This window comes from Crinia signifera, chromosome 4, assembly GCF_055691185.1.
Source record: "Crinia signifera chromosome 4, ASM5569118v1, whole genome shotgun sequence".
In the NCBI taxonomy this organism is placed as follows: Eukaryota; Metazoa; Chordata; class Amphibia; order Anura; family Myobatrachidae; genus Crinia; species Crinia signifera.
Genome location: NC_139220.1, coordinates 156,349,056 through 156,364,204, shown reverse-complemented (window position 1 = coordinate 156,364,204; position 15,149 = coordinate 156,349,056). Strand labels below are relative to the sequence as shown.

The 15,149-nt window shown below is 45.6% G+C and overlaps 1 protein-coding gene across 1 annotated transcript in view; it reads left to right on the top strand.

Annotated features, from left to right (window-relative positions):
* AASS (aminoadipate-semialdehyde synthase) overlaps nucleotides 1-15,149 on the top strand; it is a 75,022-nt gene that overhangs the window by 15,743 nt on the left and 44,130 nt on the right. The window lies entirely within an intron of this gene.

The window sequence follows — 15,149 nt, the reverse complement described above, 5'->3', positions numbered from 1 at the left end:
TTGAAAATGTGGGAAAAGGCAATCTGAGCGCACACACAGGTAAAAGGCTCATTTCAGGCTATCTAATTCAGCAAAATTGCTCTGTGGAAGTTTCACTAAACCTGTGTGGTTTTGAAGTGAAATGGGTCTTTTAGCAATATTTTATTTTACAATTCACTAAAAGGCTATTCTCATTTTCCATATTGCAGAATGAAGGTCTACCCCTGTAAAATAAATCAGTATTTTTTTTTTTGCCATTTCCCACCAATGTTGGTTTATCTGATTGGATCACTCTAATAAAAAAAACATGAGTAAATATTTTGCACTCTTGTTTTTTGGTGGAAAGTGGCAAACAAATTGGAAATGATATGGAAAATGATAGCAGCCTTTTTGTGAATATTAAAAAATATATATTGATTGCCCTCCAGATCTCCACTAGCCTGGTCATGCCCAATTATTACACCTTATATTCTTGCAATAAGTGTGTGTGTGTGTATATGTGTATATATATATATATATATATATATATATATATATATATATATATATTGCGGCAGTGGTCCGGCACTCCTGCTTCAGGGTTTTGAATGCTCCGGTGCTTGCAGCGTAGTGACGGATAGTAGACAGGTGGGGTGTGCTGCAGCACAATAACGGAGACAACTCAGCAAGGTTAGTAGTAGAAAATTTTACTCAGTGACATCAAGCATCTCAGTGCCGACGTTTCGGGGTCCCGTGCGCCCCGTTTTCAAGGAGGAAAGAGATACAAAAGAACACCCTAAGGTGCTTACCTTAAATAGTGAATATGGAGAGAAATCCTCCACCCCTCGGCGGCTCCGATCGCCTTCCGGGAAGGGCGGGCTCAGGGAGGCTGCGTCAGCACAGCATCCGCCCTCCTCCCGTCGCCCTGCTCTGACTCGCCGCATCTCCATGGAGATAGGCGCGGCGTCCCCTGGGCGTCATCATTTGCCGGCCGAATACACCTACGTGATATAAGAAGAATGACATACAGTTAAAGGACATATTTTGAACACTCGTTCTAGCACACAGTCCAACATGTGTAGATACACGTCCGCAGTCTATGATGTTACGCTGTTGGAGAGCATGTTTAGTACATAGTTCCGTCCATTATTGTATAGATCGGATCTAGCAGCTTTGTGTCGGCATGTCGATTACATAATGATGGAGGTGGGCAAGTCTGTTACATGACTAGCTCACGGGGTGGGTGGATGTTGACACGCTTCTTGTGGATTGGCCGGGGGACTGTTTATCACATTCTATCTGTGTTTTTTATATTAAACCAATGTGTATGTGCTAGTGACTTGTGTAGTGACTACAGTGGGCGATGTGTGTATTGGGATGCGGAGGAACCTGGGTAGGGTCTGTGTGTGAATTAAGCCAAAACAAAACAAACGGTGGATCAACAAACTATGCGTCATAAGACAGCCTCTTCTCACTCTATGGCTGATGTAAGGGATAGGCCTATTGCCTGCTGTGTGGAACAGGACTGGGGGTTTGGGGTGTGTTTGGCCGAGGGGGGAAGGGGGGGGGGGAGGGGCGGGGGGAGAGGAAGAAGGAAAGTGGAGTACAGGATAGAGTGGGAAAGGGAGAGGGGGGGGGGAAGGGGGGCCAGAGGGGGAAGGGAGAATAGGTGGACGGGCTGGGTGAATTGGGTATAGAATGTGTGACTGTGAATGACAGTCCGTTGGTTGTCCTTTGTGTCTCCCTTGGCGGAGTGGTTGTCCGTGTCCTCTCAGAACACACTCCACGTGATTTTCTCGTTGAGGCCCAAGGGGCTCACTGTCTTGAGCTTGAACATCCACCTTGTTTCCATCTGTAGGAGTCGTCCTCCTCTGTCCCCTCCCCTTAGGTTGGGGGGAACATGATCTATAATCTGGTACTGTAGCTGCTCCAACGTATGGCCTGCCTCCTTGTAGTGCTTTGCCACCGGTTGGTCCAGGATCTTGCCTTTTGGTCTTGCCTTCAATATATATATATATATATATATATATATATATATATATATATATATATATATATATATATATATATATATATATATATATATATATATATATATATATATATATATATATATATATATATATATATATATAGCGGCAGTGGTCCGGCACTCCTGCTTTAGGGTTTTGAATGCTCCGGTGCTTGCAGCGTAGTGACGGATAGTAGACAGGTGGGGTGTGCTGCAGCACAATAACGGAGACAACTCAGCAAGGTTAGTAGTAGAAAATTTTACTCAGTGACATCAAGCATCTCAGTGCCGACGTTTCGGGGTCCCGTGCGCCCCGTTTTCAAGGAGGAAAGAGATACAAAAGAACACCCTAAGGTGCTTACCTTAAATAGTGAATATGGAGAGAAATCCTCCACCCCTCGGCGGCTCCGATCGCCTTCCGGGAAGGGCGGGCTCAGGGAGGCTGCGTCAGCACAGCATCCGCCCTCCTCCCGTCGCCCTGCTCTGACTCGCCGCATCTCCATGGAGATAGGCGCGGCGTCCCCTGGGCGTCATCATTTGCCGGCCGAATACACCTACGTGATATAAGAAGAATGACATACAGTTAAAGGACATATTTTGAACACTCGTTCTAGCACACAGTCCAACATGTGTAGATACACGTCCGCAGTCTATGATGTTACGCTGTTGGAGAGCATGTTTAGTACATAGTTCCGTCCATTATTGTATAGATCGGATCTAGCAGCTTTGTGTCGGCATGTCGATTACATAATGATGGAGGTGGGCAAGTCTGTTACATGACTAGCTCACGGGGTGGGTGGATGTTGACACGCTTCTTGTGGATTGGCCGGGGGACTGTTTATCACATTCTATCTGTGTTTTTTATATTAAACCAATGTGTATGTGCTAGTGACTTGTGTAGTGACTACAGTGGGCGATGTGTGTATTGGGATGCGGAGGAACCTGGGTAGGGTCTGTGTGTGAATTAAGCCAAAACAAAACAAACGGTGGATCAACAAACTATGCGTCATAAGACAGCCTCTTCTCACTCTATGGCTGATGTAAGGGATAGGCCTATTGCCTGCTGTGTGGAACAGGACTGGGGGTTTGGGGTGTGTTTGGCCGAGGGGGGAAGGGGGGGGGGGGAGGGGCGGGGGGAGAGGAAGAAGGAAAGTGGAGTACAGGATAGAGTGGGAAAGGGGGAGGGGGGGGGGGGAAGGGGGGCCAGAGGGGGAAGGGAGAATAGGTGGACGGGCTGGGTGAATTGGGTATAGAATGTGTGACTGTGAATGACAGTCCGTTGGTTGTCCTTTGTGTCTCCCTTGGCGGAGTGGTTGTCCGTGTCCTCTCAGAACACACTCCACGTGATTTTCTCGTTGAGGCCCAAGGGGCTCACTGTCTTGAGCTTGAACATCCACCTTGTTTCCATCTGTAGGAGTCGTCCTCCTCTGTCCCCTCCCCTTAGGTTGGGGGGAACATGATCTATAATCTGGTACTGTAGCTGCTCCAACGTATGGCCTGCCTCCTTGTAGTGCTTTGCCACCGGTTGGTCCAGGATCTTGCCTTTGGTCTTGCCTTCAATAGCCGACTTTATGGATGACCGATGCAATGCCATTCTGGTCCTGAGGGTATTGATTGTTTTCCCTATGTACAAATAGTTGCAGGGGCATTTTATCATGTATATGATGTGCGTAGTAGTGCACGTCAGTACATGTCTTATGCGGTATCTGATGTTCGTTGCTGGATTGGTGAAGTGTGTTCCTGTCATCAGGCTGTTGCACGTCGTGCAATGCAGGCACTTGTAGCATCCTGGGCTTTTCTCTAAGAAGTTTTTCTTGTTGGGCTCAGTGCCTCTCCCAGTAATGTCTGCGTGGACCACCCAGTCCTTTATGCTCTTGCCCCTCTTGTGACAGATCATGGGCCTAGTGTTCCTGAAGCATTGTAGTTTTTTATCAGTGCTTACAATGGGCCATAGGGCCCTGGATGGGGGGGGGGGGGGAAAGGGGGGAAGGGGGGCCAGAGGGGGAAGGGAGAATAGGTGGACGGGCTGGGTGAATTGGGTATAGAATGTGTGACTGTGAATGACAGTCCGTTGGTTGTCCTTTGTGTCTCCCTTGGCGGAGTGGTTGTCCGTGTCCTCTCAGAACACACTCCACGTGATTTTCTCGTTGAGGCCCAAGGGGCTCACTGTCTTGAGCTTGAACATCCACCTTGTTTCCATCTGTAGGAGTCGTCCTCCTCTGTCCCCTCCCCTTAGGTTGGGGGGAACATGATCTATAATCTGGTACTGTAGCTGCTCCAACGTATGGCCTGCCTCCTTGTAGTGCTTTGCCACCGGTTGGTCCAGGATCTTGCCTTTGGTCTTGCCTTCAATAGCCGCCTTTATGGATGACCGATGCAATGCCATTCTGGTCCTGAGGGTATTGATTGTTTTCCCTATGTACAAATAGTTGCAGGGGCATTTTATCATGTATATGATGTGCGTAGTAGTGCACGTCAGTACATGTCTTATGCGGTATCTGATGTTCGTCGCTGGATTGGTGAAGTGTGTTCCTGTCATCAGGCTGTTGCACGTCGTGCAATGCAGGCACTTGTAGCATCCTGGGCTTTTCTCTAAGAAGTTTTTCTTGTTGGGCTCAGTGCCTCTCCCAGTAATGTCTGCGTGGACCACCCAGTCCTTTATGCTCTTGCCCCTCTTGTGACAGATCATGGGCCTAGTGTTCCTGAAGCATTGTAGTTTTTTATCAGTGCTTACAATGGGCCATAGGGCCCTGGATGCTCTGGTCAGTACTGGGCTGGCTGTGGTGTGTTTATTGACCCACGGTATGGCACACTTTTCGCTCCTTTTTGTGGCAGTCAGGAGCGCTGTGCGGGGTATCGCCTCAACTTCGGACCTCTGTTGTTCTAATAGCCTGGCATCATATCCCCTCTCTATGAACTTCTCTGTCACCAGATCCAGTTCTTTCTCCAACGTAGCTGTATCGTTGGTGATCCGGGCTGCCCTAATATATTGGGATCTCGGGAGTCCTTCTTTAAGGGCTTTGGGGTGATGGCTGCTTGCTAATAGCAGGGTGTTTTTGTCCGTTGGCTTGTGGTGTACCCCCGTGTGTATTTTGCCGCCTTCTATGGTTATTAGTACGTCCAGGTAATTGATCTGTACTGGATCCAGGTTGTAAGTGATCTTGATTGGTGAGTCCCGCTGGTTGATAGTTGTCAAGTGTTGTTCCAGTGTATCCCGGCTTCCTGTCCATATTATGAACAGGTCGTCTATGTACCTGGAATACCGCAGGATGTGCTGCGCGATGTCTGGGTGGTTGAAGAACATGGCCTCCTCCTCATAGAACATAAAAATGTTAGCGAACGATGGGGAGACATTGCTCCCCATCGCACACCCACTGCGCTGTATATAGTGCTTACCATCAAATAGGAAATAATTCCTTTTGAGCGTCAGGGTGAGGAGTTGGATGAAGAGGTCAATGTCAATGAGTTCAAAGGCTTCTTCAATCAGGAAACGTCTCATAGCACCAATCCCCGCCTCGTGAGGTATGCTGGTGTATAAACTGCAAATGTCTATAGTACATAGGATGGCCCCAGAGGGGACTTCCCCCAGTCCTTCCAGTGTTTGCAGGAAACTTGTAGTATCCTTGATGAAGCGTGTGTTCTTTACTATCAGCGGTTGCAGCATTTGATCCAAGAAGATTGATGCGGGTTGGTATAAAGACCCCCTTGCCGATATTATCGGCCGGCCGGGGGGTTTTTGAAGTCTTTTGTGGATCTTGGGGACCAGGAAGAAGACCGGGGTGATGGGGTATCATCATAGACTGCGGACGTGTATCTACACATGTTGGACTGTGTGCTAGAACGAGTGTTCAAAATATGTCCTTTAACTGTATGTCATTCTTCTTATATCACGTAGGTGTATTCGGCCGGCAAATGATGACGCCCAGGGGACGCCGCGCCTATCTCCATGGAGATGCGGCGAGTCAGAGCAGGGCGACGGGAGGAGGGCGGATGCTGTGCTGACGCAGCCTCCCTGAGCCCGCCCTTCCCGGAAGGCGATCGGAGCCGCCGAGGGGTGGAGGATTTCTCTCCATATTCACTATTTAAGGTAAGCACCTTAGGGTGTTCTTTTGTATCTCTTTCCTCCTTGAAAACGGGGTGCACGGGACCCCGAAACGTCGGCACTGAGATGCTTGATGTCACTGAGTAAAATTTTCTACTACTAACCTTGCTGAGTAGTCTCCGTTATTGTGCTGCAGCACACCCCACCTGTCTACTATATATATATATAATTTTTTTTTTTATTATTATTTACAAATAAGATACCCCTGCTTCTCCTATTTATAACTTAACTCAATTGATAATATTACAGGATTGCTGCTGTCTGCACTGCTTAACCCTGCTGAACTCTGCTTCAGCCGCTGCCCCGCCTCCCACACACACATCACGCCACACACAGCTGGGTTGCCGGGGTCAGGCAGCGGCTGATATAGTGCTCAGACTGGCCCCGGGACATTCAGTGGTGGGGTGTGTGGGGACTCCCTTAAAAAAAATCCTTTTTAAAATGAGTGGGAGTGCTCTGATTGGTAAAAGGAAGCTGCAGTACTCTGTCTAATTAGACCACTCCCATTCACCCATTAGCGATTGTAGAAAGCAAACCTGCTAAATGCACAGACATATAGTGTCCAACTTTTTAATGTGGGTAACACATATAAATATAAAAATAGCATCCTAAAACCCCAACCTCCCCCTGCCCCCTAAATAAAGTGTGAGCTTGAAACAGCAGTAAAATGTAAAACTTCCTATTGCAATTGCATGTATTCAGGTGAGGGTGGTGGAGGGTTAGGGGGGTCATAGTAGTGACCTCTAGAATCCAGGGGTAACTGTGCTCAGGAACAGTATGGCCTTGGATAACTGTGTGCAAGTTGTTACCCAGAAAGCAAGGTTCCAAGTAGCTCTTGGTGTCCCATTTCTGGATTCTGAATGATTGCTGCAGCTCGCTTTCCGCCTCGATGAAACAGAGTTGCCGGGCATCCTCCTATCGCTGCATGTTGTTGTCCATATCGCGCAGTTCTTCACAGAGCACCCTGGTCATTTCCCGTGCTGCAAGCTCTACTTTTGTGCCTTTGTGCTTTCTCTGAGGAACTGTATATATTGCAAGGGGAGTAAAAGAAGGAGAAAAGGCAATGGTGCGATCGTATGTGTTTGTGGCCTCCTCCCACCTACACTTGATACACTCTGTGACACCAAACTTTGCGGCGGCCGGTTATGGTGGCGTATAATGCAGCATTACTGTGTATTGGTATGCCGGAACTTTGGACCTTAATTATGGGAAGCAAAGATAAATACTGTACTTACTATTGGTGCGCATCACAGGGGGATCTGCCTGGGGTGTTGCGGGCACATCCCTCTCCTGGACAGTCACAGCGTGTGCACTGGTACCGGGTATGCTGTCATCAACAGGTTTGGCGGAAGAGTCCAAATCGGAGCTGATAGTCATCTGCGAATAGTATCTGAGATGTTGTGCCACAATGGGTACTTTCAGTGGACTGATTCTCAACATCAACCGCAGGTGAGAGAGTGGATGAGCTTGAGGATGACAGGCTGATGGGGTCACTTAGGGCAGTATTCAACGTGAAAAATTCTCCGTGCATGGTGAGAGATTTTTTCTCTCGCCATGCACTCGCCCTGTTCCGGAGGGCTCGCTGCCTCTCCTGCTCCCACTATTCAATGTGGTTAAGACTCGCTGCCACTCGCGGCGAGTCTTAACCCCTGCAGCGGACGAGCGTCCGCGACGAGTGTCCGCGGCAGGGAGCCGGGGGACGGTGGCAGCCAGGGAGATTAAAGTCTCCCTGGCTGCCCCAGAACATATGTGGAGGGGAGGTGGGCTCCCCGGGACCCAGGCAGCACAAGCTGCCCCCCCCCCCCTATAGCCAGCGGGGGACCCAGTATTCACTGCACCCGATCGTGCATATGTAATGATCGGATGCAGTGAATATATGAATATCTAATGAGCGGCTCGAGAGCTCCGGCTCCCTGCTGGCTGCTCTGTGTAAAACAAAAACAAAAAAAATTTAATAATTTAAATAAAATATATATTAATGTGCTATAAGCACATGAATAAAAATAACATGCCCCTTCACAGAAAAAAAATCCTGATTTTTTTTTTTTTTTTTTTTTTTTTAACACCAAAATTAAAAAAAAAACTTTTAGTTTAAAAGTTCACATTCCAGTTCTCCATGAAAAGATGGAGAATTGCTACATGGAGAGACACGGCGAAAATCACTTAAAAAGACGGCGAAAATATCACATTGAATAGGGTGGTTCACTTTTGGAGAGCAAAATGCTCCTTCCAACGCGAAAAAAGCACAAACTCTCCAAGGCAAATGTTTCTCATTGAATACTGGCCTAAGTGCAGTGTTGCCAAAACATGCTGTGCACAGCTCATAGAAGATCCTATCGCGTCTTGCAGCCCCACTCTTGTTCTGATTGTGGTCGAGTACACGGTTGAACTGTTTCTTCAGCTCCTTGAGCTTGTTCCTCACTTTCTGCTGGCTGCGGACAAAGCCACGTGATGCCAGGATCTTCGCAATGTTGTGGTATATCTGGGCATCCTTGTCTGTGCCTGTAATCTGGCGCTGGATCTCGTCTTCCCCTCTAATGCTTAAAAGTTCCCTCACCTCATCATTTGTCCAAGACATTGTGCACATTGCACTCTGCAAGGGGTTAAAACGCTCTTCTGAGGTCTGTGGTGCCACATAACATGCACAGTGTCTCCCTGCATGTTGAATGCTGCCTCTGGGCGTGTCTGTGAGCATCCACCACAACAGGAAATTGCGCTGCCAGGAAATCAGCATTAGCTGACATCAGCAGAGGCAACACAGGAAGCAGGGACATGTCCTGCACCTTTAACACCAGCCAGTAGTCCGGGAAGGGCCCCGGAGCAACCCTGCTACCTAGCAGGGTTGAATTGCCGGCAAATGTACCCGGGAATTTCCTTAGATCTACAGATACAGATCCCTTAGATCTGCAGATACAGTTTTAAGGCCAAAAAAAACTTTTATATGTAGAGGTGAACAATTTTGTTTGTCTGTAAAGTGGGCTGAAAGGAAGTGACTCTCGACTCTTTTTAATAATTCGTATATGTTCCGCAATGCGGGTGTTTAGTAGCCGTGAAGTTCTAACTACAGTATGTACAATTTACCACAAGAGCATCTGATGGTATAAATTACATTTTGGCTATTACACGTGATAAAATTATTGATTTTGACCGTTTTGCCATTTATATTTAGTTCTTTAGATCTTACTTCTTTCGCTCTTGATTTGTCTACATGGTAGGCAAAGTCCGCACCTATAAAAACCAATGGACCTTAATACTTCCAGGGCATCCTTCCGGTTTTAACCTACTGGATGTAAGCTTGGTCTTTAAATTACCATATATACTTGAGTATAAGCCTACTTTTTCAGACCTTTTTTTTTTATGCTGAAAAAGTCATCCTCTGCTTATACTCGAGTGAGTGTCCCACTTGAGTCAATAAGTTTTTTCCCAGTTTTTTTGTTGTAAAATAAGGTGCCTCGGCTTATATTCAGGTCGATTTATACTCGAGTATATGCGGTAGGTGCTTTCTTATAAATACATACCGGCTTATCTGGAATTAAATCTTTGAGTACAGGATCCTTCTTTAAAAGTGACCAATGTTTTTTAATTGCCTTTTCTATCTCTATATTTGCAATTATACTCTGTAACAAAGGCAAACTCAAAGTTCTTCCCATCTTTCTTTATAGGTTTCATGCTTGGTTTTAAAAAGGCAATGCGATCGATTTTCCTTTAATTCCTTGTATGGTTGAATCTAAATGGTCTGCTTCATAGCCGCAGGCCCGAAATCTTTCCTGCATTTCGTTTGCCTGTATTTCAAAAATGTCTGGCTCTGTGCAGTTTCTCTTTAGTCTTTTTATTTGTCCAATAGGTATCCACTTCAACCAATTTTTATGTTGGCAACTAGTGGCTTGTATATATGTGCCTTTGTTATGATTTGTTAGCTTTCGTATAAATAAAGTTTCTCCTTTTTTAAAAAATTTTTATTTTATTTATTCTTTTATTCTTGACCGACTGATTTGTGGAATTAAACTTCAACAGTCGCCAATAGAACGTAACGAGACTGGTGAACCACTACAAACATAATGGCATGTATTCAATGCTTTTTGCGAGTCAGGCTCACTGTTCGCTCGTGCATGTCACCGTGACCTCACTGAAGCACTCACCACTTTTAATCATCTCCTCCTTTCTGTCTGTCTCCTTATTCAACGCTTCTGCAGCTCACCATCCCTTTTTGCGAACTCTGCATAATTATGCGAGGGGAAAAGGGTGAGCTGTAGCAGGAGAGATCAGGTTTCTCCTGCTCTCCACGTGAGGTGTGCAGACTCTACTTGTGTTTGAGCAGCGTGTTCGGGGGATCTGTGGATCTTGGCTTCTGAACAGGTTTAACCCCTTACCGACGCAGCCTGTTTTTGCCTTCCTGACAGAGCCCTTTTTTTCAAATCTGACATGTATCACTTAAGTGGGGATAACTTTTTTTGCTTTTACTTATCCCAGTGATTTTGAGATTGTTTTCTCGTGACACATTGTACTTCAAGTTAGTGGTAAATTTTGGTCGATACAGTCTGTGTTTTTTTGTGAAAAATACCAAAATGTCGTAAAAAAAATTGAAAATTTTGCAAAATGTTAAATTTTCTGCTTGTGAGACAAATAATCATACCACTCAAAATAGTTAATAACTAACAAAGACCATATGTCTACTTTATGTTGCCATCATTATTTCAACCTCTTTTTAATTTTTTTGGACACTAGGAGGCTTAAAATATGAATAGCAAATTCTAAAATTTTCAAGAAAATTTCAAACACTGATTTTTTTTTAGGGACCAGTTCAGTTCTGATGTGACTTTGAGGGACTTGTATGTGAGACACCCCCATAAATGATGCCATTTCAAAAACTGCACCCCTCACAGTATTCAAAACAGCATTTTGTTAACCCTTTAGGTGTTTCACAGGAATTAAAACAAAGTGTAGGTGAAATTTCAAAATTTCATTTTTTTAGCAGATTTTCAATTTTAATACATTTTTCTAAGGAACACAGTAGATTTTACTAGAGAAATGTGACTAAAAATTGATTCCCCCAATTCTTTTGTTTTCATAAATATCCTATATGTGGCCCTAGTGTGCACGTTGACCAAACCACAGGCTTCATAATAGAAGGAGCACCTACTTGATTTTGGAGCCTCCTTTATATGAGATTATTTTTTAGGCACCATGTAGGTTTCTAGGCACCATAAGATGCTAAAAGTTAGGAACCCTCCCACAAGTGACCCCATTTTGCAAACTACACCCCTCAGGGAATTCATCTGTGCCGCAATTTCTCCCGAGTACGGCAATGCCTCATATGTGACCAAAAAATACCATTTAGGTGCATGGCAGGACTCAGAAGGGAAGGAGTGATATTTGGATTTTGCAGCACACATTCTGGTGGAATGAATGGTGGGTGCTATGTCGCATTAGCAAGACCCCCGAAGCACCAATACAGTGGAACCCCCCCACAAGTGACCCTATTTTGCAAACTACACCCCTCAGGGAATTCATCTAGGGGTATAGTGTACATTTCAAACCCCCAAGGGTTTCACCAATTTTGGTACAACTGGGCTGTGAAAATGAAAAATTACATTTTTTACACAAAAATGCAGTTCAGGTTCAAAATTTTTCATTTTCACAAGGAATGAAGGAGACAAAGCACCCCAAAATCTGTGCCCCAATTTCTCCCGAGTACGGCAATGCCTCATATGTGACCAAAAAATACCATTTGGGTGCATGGCAGGACTCAGAAGGGAAGGAGTGATATTTGGACTTTGCAGCACACATTCTGGTGGAATGAATGGTGGGTGCTATGTCGCATTAGCAAGACCCCCGAAGCACGATGAAATGATGAACCTAATAATCCATAGATGTGTGGTATATTTTAAAGCACTCCTTCATACATAGGCCGGGTTTGTCGGGGCAAGTTTCACAGTGGAAAATAGTTTGCTTTCTTATTCCCTTTTTATAGCAAACTTTGCACCTTTTTTGTGTCCTGCCCTTTTTTCCAGTGGAGGGGATTTCGTTAGGAAAATGCTGCCCTGATACAATACGGGGGCCAGTACTAGAAGTACTGGGGCCAGTACTAGAAGTACTGGGGCCCTCTGCCTGCTGGTTCCCAAATATTAGGCCCTTTATGACTTCCTCTTGAAAGTGCATAAATGTCCCCGTCTGGCTGGTAGAACGGAATAGTACGTAAGCGTTATACAGTGCCATCTGGATGATATACACAGCCAGCTTCTTATACCATATTTTTGTTTTCCGCAGGGCACTGTACGGCTTCAATACCTGATCTGAAAGATCCACTCCGCCCATGTACTTATTGTAATCTAGGATACAAATAGGTTTTGAGGTGTGGGTACTGGTACCTCGTACAGGGACGGAGGTGGTACTGTCTCCGTGAATTGTTGTCAGTATAAGGACATCCCTCTTGTCCTTATATTTGACCAACAACATATTTTCGGTGCATATTCCCCTGCTTTCACCCTTTCTCAGTAATTGGGCAACGTGCGTTTTTGGGAGGCCTCTTTGGTTCTTGCGCACAGTACCGCAAGCTGCTGTACCTCTTGAACCAAGGGCCTTAAACAGGGGGATGCTGGTGTAAAAGTTATCCACATAGAGGTGATAACCCTTATCCAGGAAGGGGTGCACTAAATCCCAGACAATCTTTCCACTAACACCTACGAGGGAGGGGGGGCATTCTGGCGGTTCAATTCTTGGGTCCTTCCCTTCATATAGCCTAAACCTGTGGGTGTACCCTGAGGTACTTTCGCACAGCTTATAAATTTTTATGCCATACCTTGCCCTCTTGTTGGGAAGGTACTGGCGGAATTTAACCCTTCCTTTAAAATGTATAAGTGACTCGTCTACACAAATGAATTTTTGGGGATGTACATCTCAGCAAATTTGGCGCTGAAATGATAAATGACCGGCCTGACTTTGAATAGCCGGTCAAAGGTGGGATCATCTCTGGGTGGGCACTGTGCATTATCGTTGTAATGCAAAAATTTAAGGATCGTCTCAAAACGAGTCTGGGTCATGGCCATACGATGAAGTGGGGTGCTGTACAGAACATCTATACTCCAATATTGCCTAATTTCTGGCTTTTTAACTATGCCCATATGTAACACCAGACCCCAAAACGTCATCATCTCTACTGCATCTACAGGGGTCCACCTAGCAAATGATGACGTGGGGTTTTGGGCAATAAACTGCTGGGCATATAAATTACTTTGGTCCACCATTAAATTTATAAAATCATCAGAGAAAAAGACTTTGAAAAAGTCAATTTCTTTGAGGCCTGTAGTATCAAATTGGATTCCTGGGTTGGCCAAAAACTCAGGAACCTGGGGCTCAAAATTGTCTGGTGGTGGGGTCCATATGAGATCAATCATTGGGGGGGGGTCTCAGCTGCTCTACGGGGGCGTCTTTGAGGGGGTCCCTCATCACTAGAGGAGGAAGAGGAGCTTAAGACGAATGCAAATTCATCGCTTTCTTCACTGGCTATGTCAGTGTCAGAGGCAATAAGGGCATATGCCTCCTCCGCTGAAAACAGTCTTTGCGATGATTGGGACATTTTTATTATTTTTGTGTAGGCGGGTATAGTGTAGGGGGGGGGGGGTACAAACTTTATTTCAACACGGGGGGTATGTAGTGTGTATGTAGTGCTTTAACACGTGTAAGTTATAAAAAAAAAAAGCTCCTGCGCCAAAAATTGAGCACAGATGTTGGTCAGTAACGTCCGTCACTGATCAGCGCTCAGCGGGCACAGGACACTCACAAAAGCACCGTGGGTGTAAAAAAAATAAAAAAAAGACTCCACAGCACCCTCCAAAAAAAAATAATAAAAAAAAAATGCTGATGAGTCAAAGGCAACAGTAATTTGATAAAAAAAAAAAAAAAAATCAACCCTGTGCAAAAAATGCTGATCAGTGATGTACGTCACTGATCAGCGCTCTGCGGCCACAGGACACCCACAAAATCGCCGTGGGTGTAAAAAAAAAAACAAAAAAAAAAACCCCACAGCACCCTCAAAAAAAAAAAAAAATGCTGATCAGTGATGCAACACTGATTAACAGTGAGGGGCAGCAGGCACACAACTGTGGGTGCAACCTGACAGGGTATATATAAAAAAAAAAAACCCTGCACCCCAAAAAAGGTGCTGATCAGTTAGTTTATACTGATCAGCACAAAAGGGGGGCAGCAGATACAAAATTATATCACACAAATTAAATCTCTGACACAATGACGCTGCTGCAGCAGCAGCAGCAGCACCAACAGCACAAGCACCAGGAAGTCACAGCAGGAGCTGGCAGCACGGATGCCACCAACGCTGATCAGGTCAGTATAGGGCACAGATGGGCACGGAGACCGCTCTGCACGCTGTTCCTGACCGGAATGGCGGCTGCAGGGCTGTCTGCGTTATTTCATTTGAGGTGTAATGGCTGTGATTGGTCCGTCCGACGGACCAATCACAGCCTTTGGGGGCAGGTGGGGTGACACCCTTACACCCGGTGGTGATTGGTGCTGCAACAGCACCAATCACCACCGATCCCTGTGTCACCGGCGAACGTTATTCGCCGGTACACAGAAAACGCTGTAATTGGCTGTTCACATTGAACAGCCAATCACAGCGATCGCCGATGGGTGGGGGCATCGCTGCCCCCCCTGGGCAATGAGGGAAGATGTCTGCTGTCAGGGACAGCAGACATCGTCCCTCTGTCACCGCGTCTATAGACGCGGTGACAGTTTGAACTCATGACGTACATTTATGCCATGTGTCGGGAAGTACATCCCGACCATGACGTAAATGTACGTCAAATGTCGGGAAGGGGTTAAGGTTAGTGTTTTGTGCAGTGTTTTTATTACAACACATGGTTGTGTGACCATTTTAATTGGGTTTGTGGCTGCAGACTGGTGCTGTGTATTTTGTCCTCATTTATTCTTATTATTGTGTTGTGCTTTGGCCGTGGTTTCAGTGCCCTGGGTTTTTATTTTATTTATTTTGTAATTGTTAGCGTTTTTAAATGCCTTTTTGGGGGCTTTGGTTTGGTTTTTAGTTTTTTTTAATACACCCCT